This window comes from Ovis aries, chromosome X (genome assembly GCF_016772045.2).
Source record: "Ovis aries strain OAR_USU_Benz2616 breed Rambouillet chromosome X, ARS-UI_Ramb_v3.0, whole genome shotgun sequence".
Taxonomy (NCBI): domain Eukaryota; kingdom Metazoa; phylum Chordata; class Mammalia; order Artiodactyla; family Bovidae; genus Ovis; species Ovis aries.
In genome coordinates this window covers 136,390,541-136,402,795 of record NC_056080.1, presented here as the reverse complement: position 1 = coordinate 136,402,795, position 12,255 = coordinate 136,390,541, and positions in this window count along the sequence as shown.

Below are 12,255 nucleotides of genomic sequence, written 5' to 3'. Positions count from 1 at the left end.
CTTTAGAGTTGCATTTTCTTTATGACTAAAGATGTTGAAGGTCCTTTCATATGTTTATTTCTCCTTTACTTCTTTTTTCCTCAGAAATTATTTCTCAGAGTTTCTTTCTCTTTTTTCAGTGTTTTAAGGTGGAAAATTATGCTGGTAACTTTGAATCTTTCTTCACTCATTTTTTTTTTTAATTACTGGAGAACAGTTGATTTACAATGTTGCACTGGTTTCTGCTGTACAGAAAAGTGAATCAGTTATACATATGCATATATCCACTTTTTAAAGATTCTTTTCCCATATAAGTCATTACCGAGTATTGAGTAGAATTCCCTGTGCTACACAGTAGGTCCTTATGAGTCATCTATTTTATATACAGTAGTGTGTGTATGTCAGTGTTGTTGTTGCTTAGTTGCTAAGTCAAGTTTGATTTTTTCTGTGACCCCATGGATGGCAGCCCACCATGATTCTTCTGTCCATGGGATTTCCCAGGCCAGAATACTAGAGTGGATAGCCATTCTTTCTCTGGGAAATTTTCCCAACCCAGGGATTAAACCCTATCTCCTGCAATGGCAGGCAGATGCTTTACCACTGAGCCACCAGGAATCTCATATATGTCAATTCCATCCCCTAATTTATCCACCACCAGTTACCCCATTGTAGCCATAAGATTTTCTACATCTGTGACTCTATTTCTGTTTTGTAAATTAGTTCATTTGTACCATCTTTGTAGATTACACATGTAAGCAATGTCATATTATACTTATCTTGCTCTGTCTGTCATACTTCACTCAGTTTGATGATTTATGGGTATGTCCGTATTTCTCCAAATGGCATCATTTCATTATTTTTTACGGCTGAAAAATATTCATTGTATGTATGTACCACATCTTCTTTATCCTTTCCTCTGTTAATGGATGTTTAGGTTGCTTCTGTGTCTTGGCTATTTTAAATAGTGCTGCAATGATCAGTGGGGTGCACGTGTCTTTGCAAATTATAATTTTCTCCCAGTATATGCCCAAGAGTGGGATTGCTAGATCAATTTTTAGTTTTTTAAGGCACCTCCATACTGTGTTCTTCATGATGGCTGTACCAATTTACATTCCCACCAACAGTGTAGAAGGGATCCCTTTCCTCCATATCATCTCTAGTATTTATTGTTTGTAGAATTTGTATTTATTTATTTATTTATTTATGGCTGTACTGGGTCTTCGTTGCTGTGCAGGCTTTTCTCTAGTTGTGGAGAGCAGTGGCTACTCTCTAGTTGTGGTTCACTGGCTTCTCATCAATGATGGCTTCTCTTGTTGTGGAACATGGGTTCTAAGTTGTGGGCTTTAGTAGTTGTGGTTCTAGGGCTCTAGAGTACAAGCTCAATATTTGTGGTACACAGGCTTAATTGCTCCACAGTCTGTGGGATATTCTGGGCCCAGGGATTGAACCCGTGTCTTATGACTTGACAGGCAGATTTTTTTTTCTTTTACCACCAAGCCACCAGGGAAGCCCAGTTTGTAGAATTTTTGATGATAGACATTCTGACTAGTGTGAGATGATATCTCATTATAGCTTTGATTTGCATTTATTTAATAATTTGTGATGTTGAACATCTTTTCATGAGCTTTTTGGCTATCTGTATGTATTTTTTTGAAAAATGTCTATTTAGATCTTCTGCTCATTTCTTGATTAGGTTGTTTTGAGCTTCATGAACTGTTTGTATGTTTTGGAGATTAATCTCTTTTTGGTCACTTCATTTGTAAATATCTTCTCACATTCTGTGGTTTTTTTTTTTCATTTTGTTTTTGATTTATTTTTCTGTGCACAAAATTTAAGTTTAATTAAGTCCCATTTACTTATTTTTGTTTTTATTTGCAATACTCTAGGAGGTGTATCAAAAAAGATCTTGCTTTGATTTAGGTCAAAGAGTTCTGCCTGCTTTCATCTAAGAGTTTTGTAGTATCCATCCTTACATTTAGGTCTTTAATCTATTTTGTGTTTATTTTGTGCATACTGTTAAGGAGTGTTTTAATTTCTTTCTTTTATGTGTAGCTTTCCAGTTTTCCCAGAACCACTGATTGAAGAGACTGCCTTTTCTCCATTGTGTATTCTTGCCGGCTTTGTCATAGATTAGTTGACCATAAGTGTGTGTGGGTTTATCTCTGGACTTTCTATCCTTTTTAATTGATCTATATTAAGCAAGGTTACTTGCTTTCAGTCTGAAGACCTTCCTTTAGTATATCTTATAAGGCATTTCTGCCAGCAAAATATTCTCTTAGTTTTGTATATCTGGGAAAGTCTAACCTTTATTTTTGAAAGATAGCTTTGCTGGATATATGATTCTTGGTTGGCAGACAGTTTTGATTTTTGAACAGTTTGCCTTCTGGTCACCATTGTTTCTACTGAGAAGCAAGTTATTAAACATATTGACATTCCCTTGTAAATAAAGAGTCATTTTTCTCTTGCTCCTTTCAGCATTTTCTCCTCATCTTTAACTTTTAGCATTTTGTACTCTGTGCCTTTTTCCAAGTCTCTTTGTACCACTTAAAGTCTGCTGACTTTTTACTGGGTATGTAGGTTATTGCTTTTCAACAAATTTGTTAGGTTTTCAGTCACAGTTTCATCAAATATCCTCTCTTCTTTCCCTTATTTCCTTTGGAAGTCCCATACAAATAACTTGGTTCACTTGATGGTATATACATTTCTTTCATTTTTCTTTCTCTTCCTTTCTGCTTTTTTGGATTATGTGATCTCTATTCCTATATATTCAAGTTTTCTTATTCCTTCTGCCAGTTCAAATCTATTGTTGAGACCCTCTAGTGATTTTTTTTTAAATTTCAGTTATTATGCTTTTCAACTCTATCATTTCCATCTGGTTCTTTTTTTGAAATTTATATATCTTTATCAATATGTCTCTATTTGATGCAACATTGTGGCCATATCTTCTTTTGCTTCTTTAATCATGATTTTTTTTTAGTTCTGTAAACATGGTTTTAATGACTACTTTAAGTCTTTTTTCTGATAAATCTGACATCTTGTCACTGTCATAGGCACTTTCTGTGCTAGTTTTTTCTCCCAGTGGATGGGGGCACATTCTTCTGTTTCTTTGCATGCCTCATAATTAATTATTATAAACTGTATTTTAGATAGTATATTGTAGCAACATTGGTTGCTACAATACTCCCCCCAGGAGCTTGTTATTGATTTTTAAAAGTATATTTCATGGTTGATTGTCTTATTTTAGTAAAATTAACACCCTCTCCTTAGTGTTTAACTTCTGATATTATTGCTTACAGAGGCACAGCTTTGGTTATAGTCTCAGGTACGTTGGGATGACAGTGGTTTTTCAAGGGCTCTTTTCTTCTTTCCCTGACCACATTCAAATATTAAACTCCAATTATTGGCAGATGATTGCTCAACTGTTTTCAACAATGCTCTGGGGTAAAAATTTTTTCTACAAATGAATCCAATAAAATTCTGGCTCTTTGAAAGAAATACTTTCTGATATCAGTATTTGATTTGTGTTCTGATCCCAGGAGAACTTCTCCTAGCTGTTTTATTCCCGGCTGTTTTCTCCTTCAAACTAGCTGGCCTACACTTTAGCCTATATCTTGACTCTTCTCCCAATCACCTTTCACCATACTTATTGGATGAGCAGTCATTGAGTAAGCACACATTGGAGTGGCAACAGCCTAGACTGCTTTCACTTTGGCTTACCTGATATAAAACAACTACCCCCAACCTGGAGCAAGAGTGAAAATAATTCACTATTATCAGAAGTGTGGCACCCAAGGTAGAGCCTCCGTTTCATGAGTCAGAGCTGAACAGAAGAAAGAAGGTCTTCTCTCAATTGTACTTAATGGTGATGTAGCTTGAGCAACAGGGGGCAGGATGAGAAATGCGGACACCCTGCTCCTCTGGAAAGAAAACTTTCCATCTTGGTTCCATTGGAAGAAAGAGTGCTATCAGTCTTTGCTATAGCAGTTTGGAGTAGTCTCTGGCCTTATCTGAGCTGGGAGGTGGCCAAGGGACATAGTAATATTGGTTCAAATAGAAGCTTCTTTATTTTATGTTCACTTTTAAGATCATTTCCAGAGGTTTCAAATGGTTAGATTGTTTCAAAATAGTTTTCACCAGTTTCACTGAAGTCGACCTCTATGTGATAGTGATTAGAATTGATTTATTGATTGATAGTTCCTCTTTATATACAAAAACCCCAACATTTAATATCCCTGGACTTTAGTTTCCACTACTATAGAATGATAAGTTTGGTGTAAAGTAAGGCTTTCTGTAACTGCAGATTCCTATATATTTTTTTATTTTAATACTGGAATAAAACACATAAGGTTAAATAACTCAGTTTATGCTACAAATTCAATGAAGTAAAAATATGGTGAAAACAGTTTTTGATTTATGTCAAACAATATGAAATAGCTAGTTATGCATAAGTAATCCAGATTTTGAATAATATAATATAGAAAAATTTCATATTGATTCTTCCAACCAAGCTTTTTTATCATGGGAGGGGTATCCAGTTACACACATTGCTATAGTTAAGAAAAAAAAAAATCTCCATAGGGTATTTCCTGGTGATTTTATTTTTTATTAGGTAAATAGTGCTGATTTTGGCTTTCTAGAATATATTGACTCTTTTCCAAGTTTTAGCAATCAACAACAGTGTTTTTATTAAACCAAATTCAAGTTAATTTTGACCCTATGACAGCTTATGAGTTAAAAAGTATCCTTTTGTGGTTGCTATCAAAACCATATATAGCTTGTTTAGCAAGGTAGGTTAAAGAAAGAAAAACTTACCTTAATGATTAAAATACACATCTCATACTGGGTAACTGTGTTCCCTAAAGTTATTCATTCTATGAAATTTAATGTGGGAATGGAAGCTTAAAGAGAAATGTAAAGCTTAAATATAATTCTGTTTGGAATGTAAAGATATTACTTATCTACAATTGACATTGTGTCTCACAACATAGATGCCCAGAAAATAAATTATTTTACTTACCAGTTCTACAATGCTAAAATGGTAGAATTCTTTCTTATGATTTCCAGAGCCATGGATATAAAAATACCTTAAATTTTATCTGGCATTTTGAAATAACAGTGTTCTTTCTATTAGGAAGAGATTTGCTATTGGATTTCAACATGCATTCATCTGTATATAAACATCTTTTATAACTTAGATTGTAAAATAAAATCTGTGCTTGTGACTGGTATCTAAAGTGGGAGTGGGGGTGAATGAGTGTGTAGTCTTGAAGGACTGAGTCCTCAACCTGTGAAATCTATGTTATTTTCAGGTAAATAGAGTAATAATTGAATTGAATTCTTGAGATCAAAACATCCAATCCTAAAGAAAATCAACTCTGAATATTCATTGGAAGGACTGATGCTGAAACTGAAGCTTCATTATTTTAGGAACCTGATGCAAAGAGCTGGATCATTGGAAAAGACCCTGATGCTGGGAAAGATTGAAGGCAGGAGGAGAAGGAGATGACAGAGGGTGAGATAGTTGGATGGCATCATTGACTCAATAGACATGAGTTTAAGAAACTCCAAGAGATGGTGAAGGACAGGGAAGCCTGGTGTGCTGCAGTCCATGGGGTTGCAAAGAGTCAGACATGACTGAGTGACTGAACAACAACAACAATTTGGACACTGGTTGGTGTTCAAGAATTGCTTATTAGTGTGGGGAAACCTCTGCATACATGGGTTGGAATTGGGTCTAGGAATATTTTTGCAGTTATTAACTTGAATACTTATATGGACTAAAGTAAGAAAAAACAACCCACTCCAGTATTCTTGCCCAGAAAATTCCATGGGCTGAGGAACCTGGTGGACTATAGTCCATGGCATCTCGGAGTCAGAAATAACTAAGTGCACACACACACACACACACAAACACATTTAAAAAAAAAGTAAGAATATTGGAGAAATAATTGAAGACAATATAAAATATTTAGTTTATCTAAAAAATAACTGTTTACCTATGTTCTCCTCTAGGAGTTTTATAGTTTCTGATCTTACATTTAGATCTTTAATCCATTTTGAGTTTATTTTTGTGTGCGGTGTTAGAAAGTGATCTAGTTTCATTCTTTTACAAGTGGTTGACCAGTTTTCCCAGCACCACTTGTTAAAGAGATTGTCTTTACTCCATTGTATATTCTTGCCTCCTTTGTCAAAGATAAGGTGTCCATATGTGTGTGGATTTATCTCTGGGCTTTCTATTTTGTTCCATTGATCTATATGTCTGTCTTTGTGCCAGTACCATACTGTCTTGATGACTGTGGCTTTGTAGTAGAGCCTGAAGTCAGGCATAAATCACAGCAGGATCCTCTATGATCCACCTCCCAGAATGCTGGAAATAAAAGCAAAAATAAACAAATGGGATCTAATTAAAATTAAAAGCTTCTGCACAACAAAGGAAAATATAAGCAAGGTGAAAAGACAGCCTTCTGAATGGGAGAAAATAATAGCAAATGAAGCAACTGACAAAAAACTAATCTCAAAAATATACAAGCAACTTATGCAGCTCAACTCCAGAAAAATAAACGACCCAATCAAAAAATGGGCCAAAGAACTAAATAGACATTTCTCCAAAGAAGACATACGGATGGCTAACAAACACATGAAAAGATGCTCAACATCACTCATTATTAGAGAAATGCAAATCAAAACCACAATGAGGTACCACTTCACACCAGTCAGAATGGCTGCGATCCAAAAATCTGCAAGCAATAAATGCTGGAGAGGGTGTGGAGAAAAGGGAACCCTCCTACACTGTTGGTGGGAATGCAAACTAGTACAGCCACTATGGAGAACAGTGTGGAGATTCCTTAAAAAATTGCAAATAGAACTACCTTATGACCCAGCAATCCCACTTCTGGGCATACACACCGAGGAAACCAGAATTGAAAGAGACACATGTACCCCAATGTTCATCTCAGCACTGTTTATAATAGCCAGGACATGGAAACAACCTAGATGTCCATCAGCAGATGAATGGATAAGAAAGCTGTGGCACATATACACAATGGAGTATTACTCAGCCGTTAAAAAGAATTCATTTGAATCAGTTCTGATGAGATGGATGAAACTGGAGCCGATTATACAGAGTGAAGTAAGCCAGAAAGAAAAACACCAATACAGTATACTAACACATATATATGGAATTTAGGAAGATGGCAATGACGACCCTGTATGCAAGACAGGGAAAGAGACACAGATGTGTATAACGGACTTTTGGACTCAGAGGGAGAGGGAGAGGGTGGGATGATTTGGGAGAATGACATTCTAACATGTATACTATCATGTGAATTGAATCGCCAGTCTATGTCTGACGCAGGATGCAGCATGCTTGGGGCTGGTGCATGGGGATGACCCAGAAAGATGTTATGGGGAGGGGAGGTGGGAGGGGGGTTCATGTTTGGGAATGCATGTAAGAATTAAAGATTTTAAAATTTAAAAAATAAAAAAAGTAACTTAATAAAAAATAAATAAATAAATAAATAAAAAAAAATAACTGTTTAAAGTAATAATAGTAGCGATGTATTTGGTCATTATAACATATATATCAGTGAAATAAATGACAGAAAATGTCACAAAGGTCAGGAGAATTGGTAATACACTATTATAATGCATTTTCACTACCTGTAAAGCAGAATAGTGTCATTTGAAGGTAGACTTATCTTAGTTCAAAACTGTGCATTATGAACACATGTGAAACTACTAAAATAATTTTTTAAAGAAATGTAATTAAATATATGTTAAGAGAATAGAGAAAATAAAATTATATAATATGATCAGCATATTGGAGAAGGTAGTTTCTAACAACAAATAGAAAACTGTCATAAACATCGTAGATGTTAATCCAATTGTATCAGTCATCAATTTAAATAATAGTGATCTGAACACATCAGTTTAAAGACGGAGATTGTCAGAATGACCAAAAAAAAAAAAAAAACCCTGCATTTTATCTATAAGAAACCCATTTTAGATATAAAGACTCTGATGTGTTGAAAGTAAAGGGATAAAGAAAAATAAATGACATACTAATACAATTCAAAAGAAAATTGGAGTAGTTTTGGAAACATGGACTTCAGAACAAGGAAATTATCAGGGAAGAAAGAAAGGAATTACATACACAATTTCTCAGAGAAAACAATATTAATGTATTTAAGCCTAAGAACATTTGAAGCAAAAAGTGAAAGAACTGTAAGGAGAAAGAAAGAAACAAACTGTTGTGCTGTGCTCAGTTGTTCAGTCATGTCTGACTCTTTCTACTCCATTGACTATAGCCTGTCAGACTCTTCTGTCCATGGAATTTAGTTCAACAACTTTCAGTAACTGAGAGATCAAGCAGGCAGAAAGTCAGTAAAGATTTATTTCACCTAAATAGCATTATCAGTAAGATTAATTTATCTGATATTTATAAAATGTTCCAGTGAGCAACAGAATACACATTTTTCTTGAAATTGCATAGAGCATTCATCAGGATAGACCATATTTTGGACCTTAACACACCTTAACAAAGTTTAAAAGGGTAGAAATAATACAAAGTATATTATCAGACCATAATGTAATTGAACCAGAAATCTATAATGGAAAGATAATTGGAAAATCCTTAAACATTTGAAACTTAAACAATACACTTCTAAACAGCACATGGAGCAAAAAAGAAATCTCAAGAGTTTAAAAACACTTTAAACGGACTGAAAATTAAAATACACTGTATCAAACTTGGAGAGAGGCAGCAAAATTGGTATTTAGAGGGAAGTTTATAGCATTAAATGAATATACTAAAAAGGAACAAATACTAAAAATTAATTATGTAATTTGCTACTTTAGAAAATCTAGAGAAAGAGCAATTTAATCCTAAAGTGAGTGGAAAAACGAAATAATAAAATTCAGAGTAAAAATCAATGAAATTGGAAAATAGAGAAAATTAATGAGACAAAAGCCAATTCTTTGAAAATATCAATGAAGTTAGTAAATCTCTTAGCCATGTTAACTAAGAAAAAGAGAGAGAAGACATAAAATGGACTTCAACAGGATAATAAATGAATAGTATAATTTTGATTTATATATACAAATTTGATAGTTTAAATGAGCAAATTTCACTAAAGACACAAACTAAGACTCACACAAGGAGAAATAGATAATCTGTATAGCTCTGAATCTAGTCAAGAAAGTAAACGATATTAACCTTCCAAAAACATAATCGTTAGAGGTAGATGATCTCACTGGTGAATTCTGTTAAACATTTAACACAGAAATTATACCAATTTTCAACAATATACTTCAGAAAATGAAAGCAGTGGGAACATTTCATAACTCAGTCTATGGGATCACTATATCCTAATACCAAATTCAAATAAAGACATTACAAGAAATGGAGACATGCAGATGGAAAATAAACATATGAAAAGATGCACCACATCATTTGTCATGAAGGACTTGCAAATTAAGATACTATCACTATGAGCCTATCAGAATGGTTAAAATTTTTAAAAGCTGATAACAATTGCTGGTGAGAATGCAGAGCAACATGAATTCTCATTCATTGCTAGTGGAAACGAAAAATGATACAGGTACTTTGGAAGACAATTGTTGTTTTCTTTCAAAATTAAACATAATCTTACAAAACAGTCCAACAATTGCACACCCAGGTATTTATCAAATTGGTTTGAAACATATCCATGAAAAAACTTTCACATGAATGCTTATAGTAGCTTTATACATAATCACAAAACCCAGAAAGTAACAAAGAAGTTCTTCAGTAGGTGAATGGACAACAAATTCTAATATACCTATACATTGGTAAATGTCTTAATGACTTAAAGAAAGCTATCCAAATATGTAAGATCATCACTATTAAATGCATATTAAAAAAGACAGTCTGAAAGAGCTACATAGTGTGCAATTGCAATTTTATGTCATTCTAGAAAAGACAAAATTATAGAGATGGTAAATGAGTCCCTGATTGCTAAGTGTTTAGGGATATTGACTGGTGAAACATAGGGGATTTTTGTTTTAGGACAGTCAAACTATTTTTAATGATATTTTAATGGTGAAAACAAGACATTAAGCATTTGTCGAAAACCAATCAATTTTTACGGCACAAAAAGTAATCCTTAATGTATACATTCCAGGAAGGAATGCAAAATGTGGCAAAATAATCTAAATATGTTACAAATGTATTTTAAAACTCACTGATCATTATCAGAGAAATGCAAATCAAAACCACAATGAGGTACCATTTCACGCCAGTTGGAATGGCTGCAATCCAAAAGTCTACAAGCAATAAATGCTGGAGAGGGTGTGGAGAAAAGGGAACACTCTTACACTGTTGGTGGGAATGCAAACTAGTACAGCCACTATGGAGAACAGTGTGGAGATTCCTTAAAAACTGGAAATAGAACTGCCTTATGACCCAGCAATCCCACTGCTGGGCATACGCACCGAGGAAACCAGAACTGAAAGAGACACATGTTACCCCAATGTTCATCGCAGCACTGTTTATAATAGCCAGGACATGGAAGCAGCCTAGATGTCCATCAGCAGACAAATGGATAAGAAAGCTGTGGTACATATACACAATGAAGTATTACTCAGCCATTAAAAAGAATACATTTGAATCAGTTCTAATGAGGTGGATGAAACTGGAGCCTATTATACAGAGTGAAGTAAGCCAGAAAGAAAAACATCAATACAGTATGCTAACACATATATATGGAATTTAGAAAGATGGCAATGATAACCCTGTATGCGAGACAGCAAAAGAGACACAGATGTATAGAACAGTCTTCTGGACTCTGTGGAAGAGGGAGAGGGTGGGCTGATTTGAGAGAATAGCATTGAAACATGTATAATATCAAATAAGAAATGAATCACCAGTCTGAGTTTGATGCAGGGTGCAAGATGCATGGGGCTGGTGCACTAGGATGACCCGGAGGGATGGTGTGGGGGGAGAGGTGGGAGAGGGGTTCGGGTTTGGGAACATGTGTACACCTGTGGCAGATTCATGTTAATGTGTGGCAAAACCAATAAAATATTGTAAAGTAATAATAATAATAAATTTTTTAAAGAAAGAAAAAAAATGCAATTACTGCAGGAAAGAAAGGGATGCGGGAATAAATTGTGGACCTAAGTAAGTTTGGAAATGAATGGAATATATAAGACCGAAGGCAAAAGGAACTGCATATAAAACCTGTCCTATAGTTGCTGAACTTTTGTGTAGTGTTCCCACAAAAGACTAAGCAAAACTTGCCTGTGAGTGTCCAGGGGTTTCTGCTGGAGGCATGGGTCAACAGTTTGGCCTCAGGCCAAACAAAAGGGAGGGAACACAGCCTGGCCCATCAACAGAAAATTGGATTAAAGATTTACTGAGTGTGGCCCTGCCCATGAGAACCAGACCTGTTTCCCCCACAGTCATTCTCTCCCAACAGGAAACTTCCAAAAGCCTCTTATCCTTATCATTCAGAGGGCAGACAGAATGAAAATCACAATCACAGAAAATGAACCAAACTGATCACATGGACCACATCCTTGTCTAACTCAATGAAAATATAAGCCATGCCTTGAAGGGCCAAGCAAGACCAACAGGTCATGGTGGAGAACATGGTCCATTGGAGAAGAGAATGACAAACCACTTCAGTATTCGTGCACTGAGAACCCCATGAATAGTATGACAAGGCAAAAAGATATGACACTAAAAAATGAACTCCCTAGGTCGGTAGTTTCCCAATATGCTACTGGATATCAATGGAGAAATAAATACAGAAACAATGAAGAGATAGCACCAAAGTGAAAATATCACCCAGTCATGGATGTGACTGTGGATAGAAGTAAGGTCCAATGCTGTAAGGAACAATATTGCATAAGAACCTGGAATATTAGGTTGATGAATCAAGGTAATTTGGAAGTGGTGAAACAGGAGATGGTAAGAGTAAACATCAACATTTTAAGAATAAGTGAAATAAAATGGATGGGAAAAATTGAATTTAATTGAGATGACCATTATATCCACTACTGTGGGCAAAAATCCCTTAGAAGAAATAAAGGAGCCCTCATAGTCAATAAAAGAGTCGGAAATGCTGTACTTGTGCTCAATCTCAAAAATTACAGAATGATCTCTGTTTGTTTCCAAGGCAAACCATTCAATATCATAATAATCCAAGTCTATGCCCCAACCACTAATGCCAAAGAAGATGAAGTTGAATGGTTGTATGATGCCCTACAAGACCTTTCAGAATTAACACCAAAAAA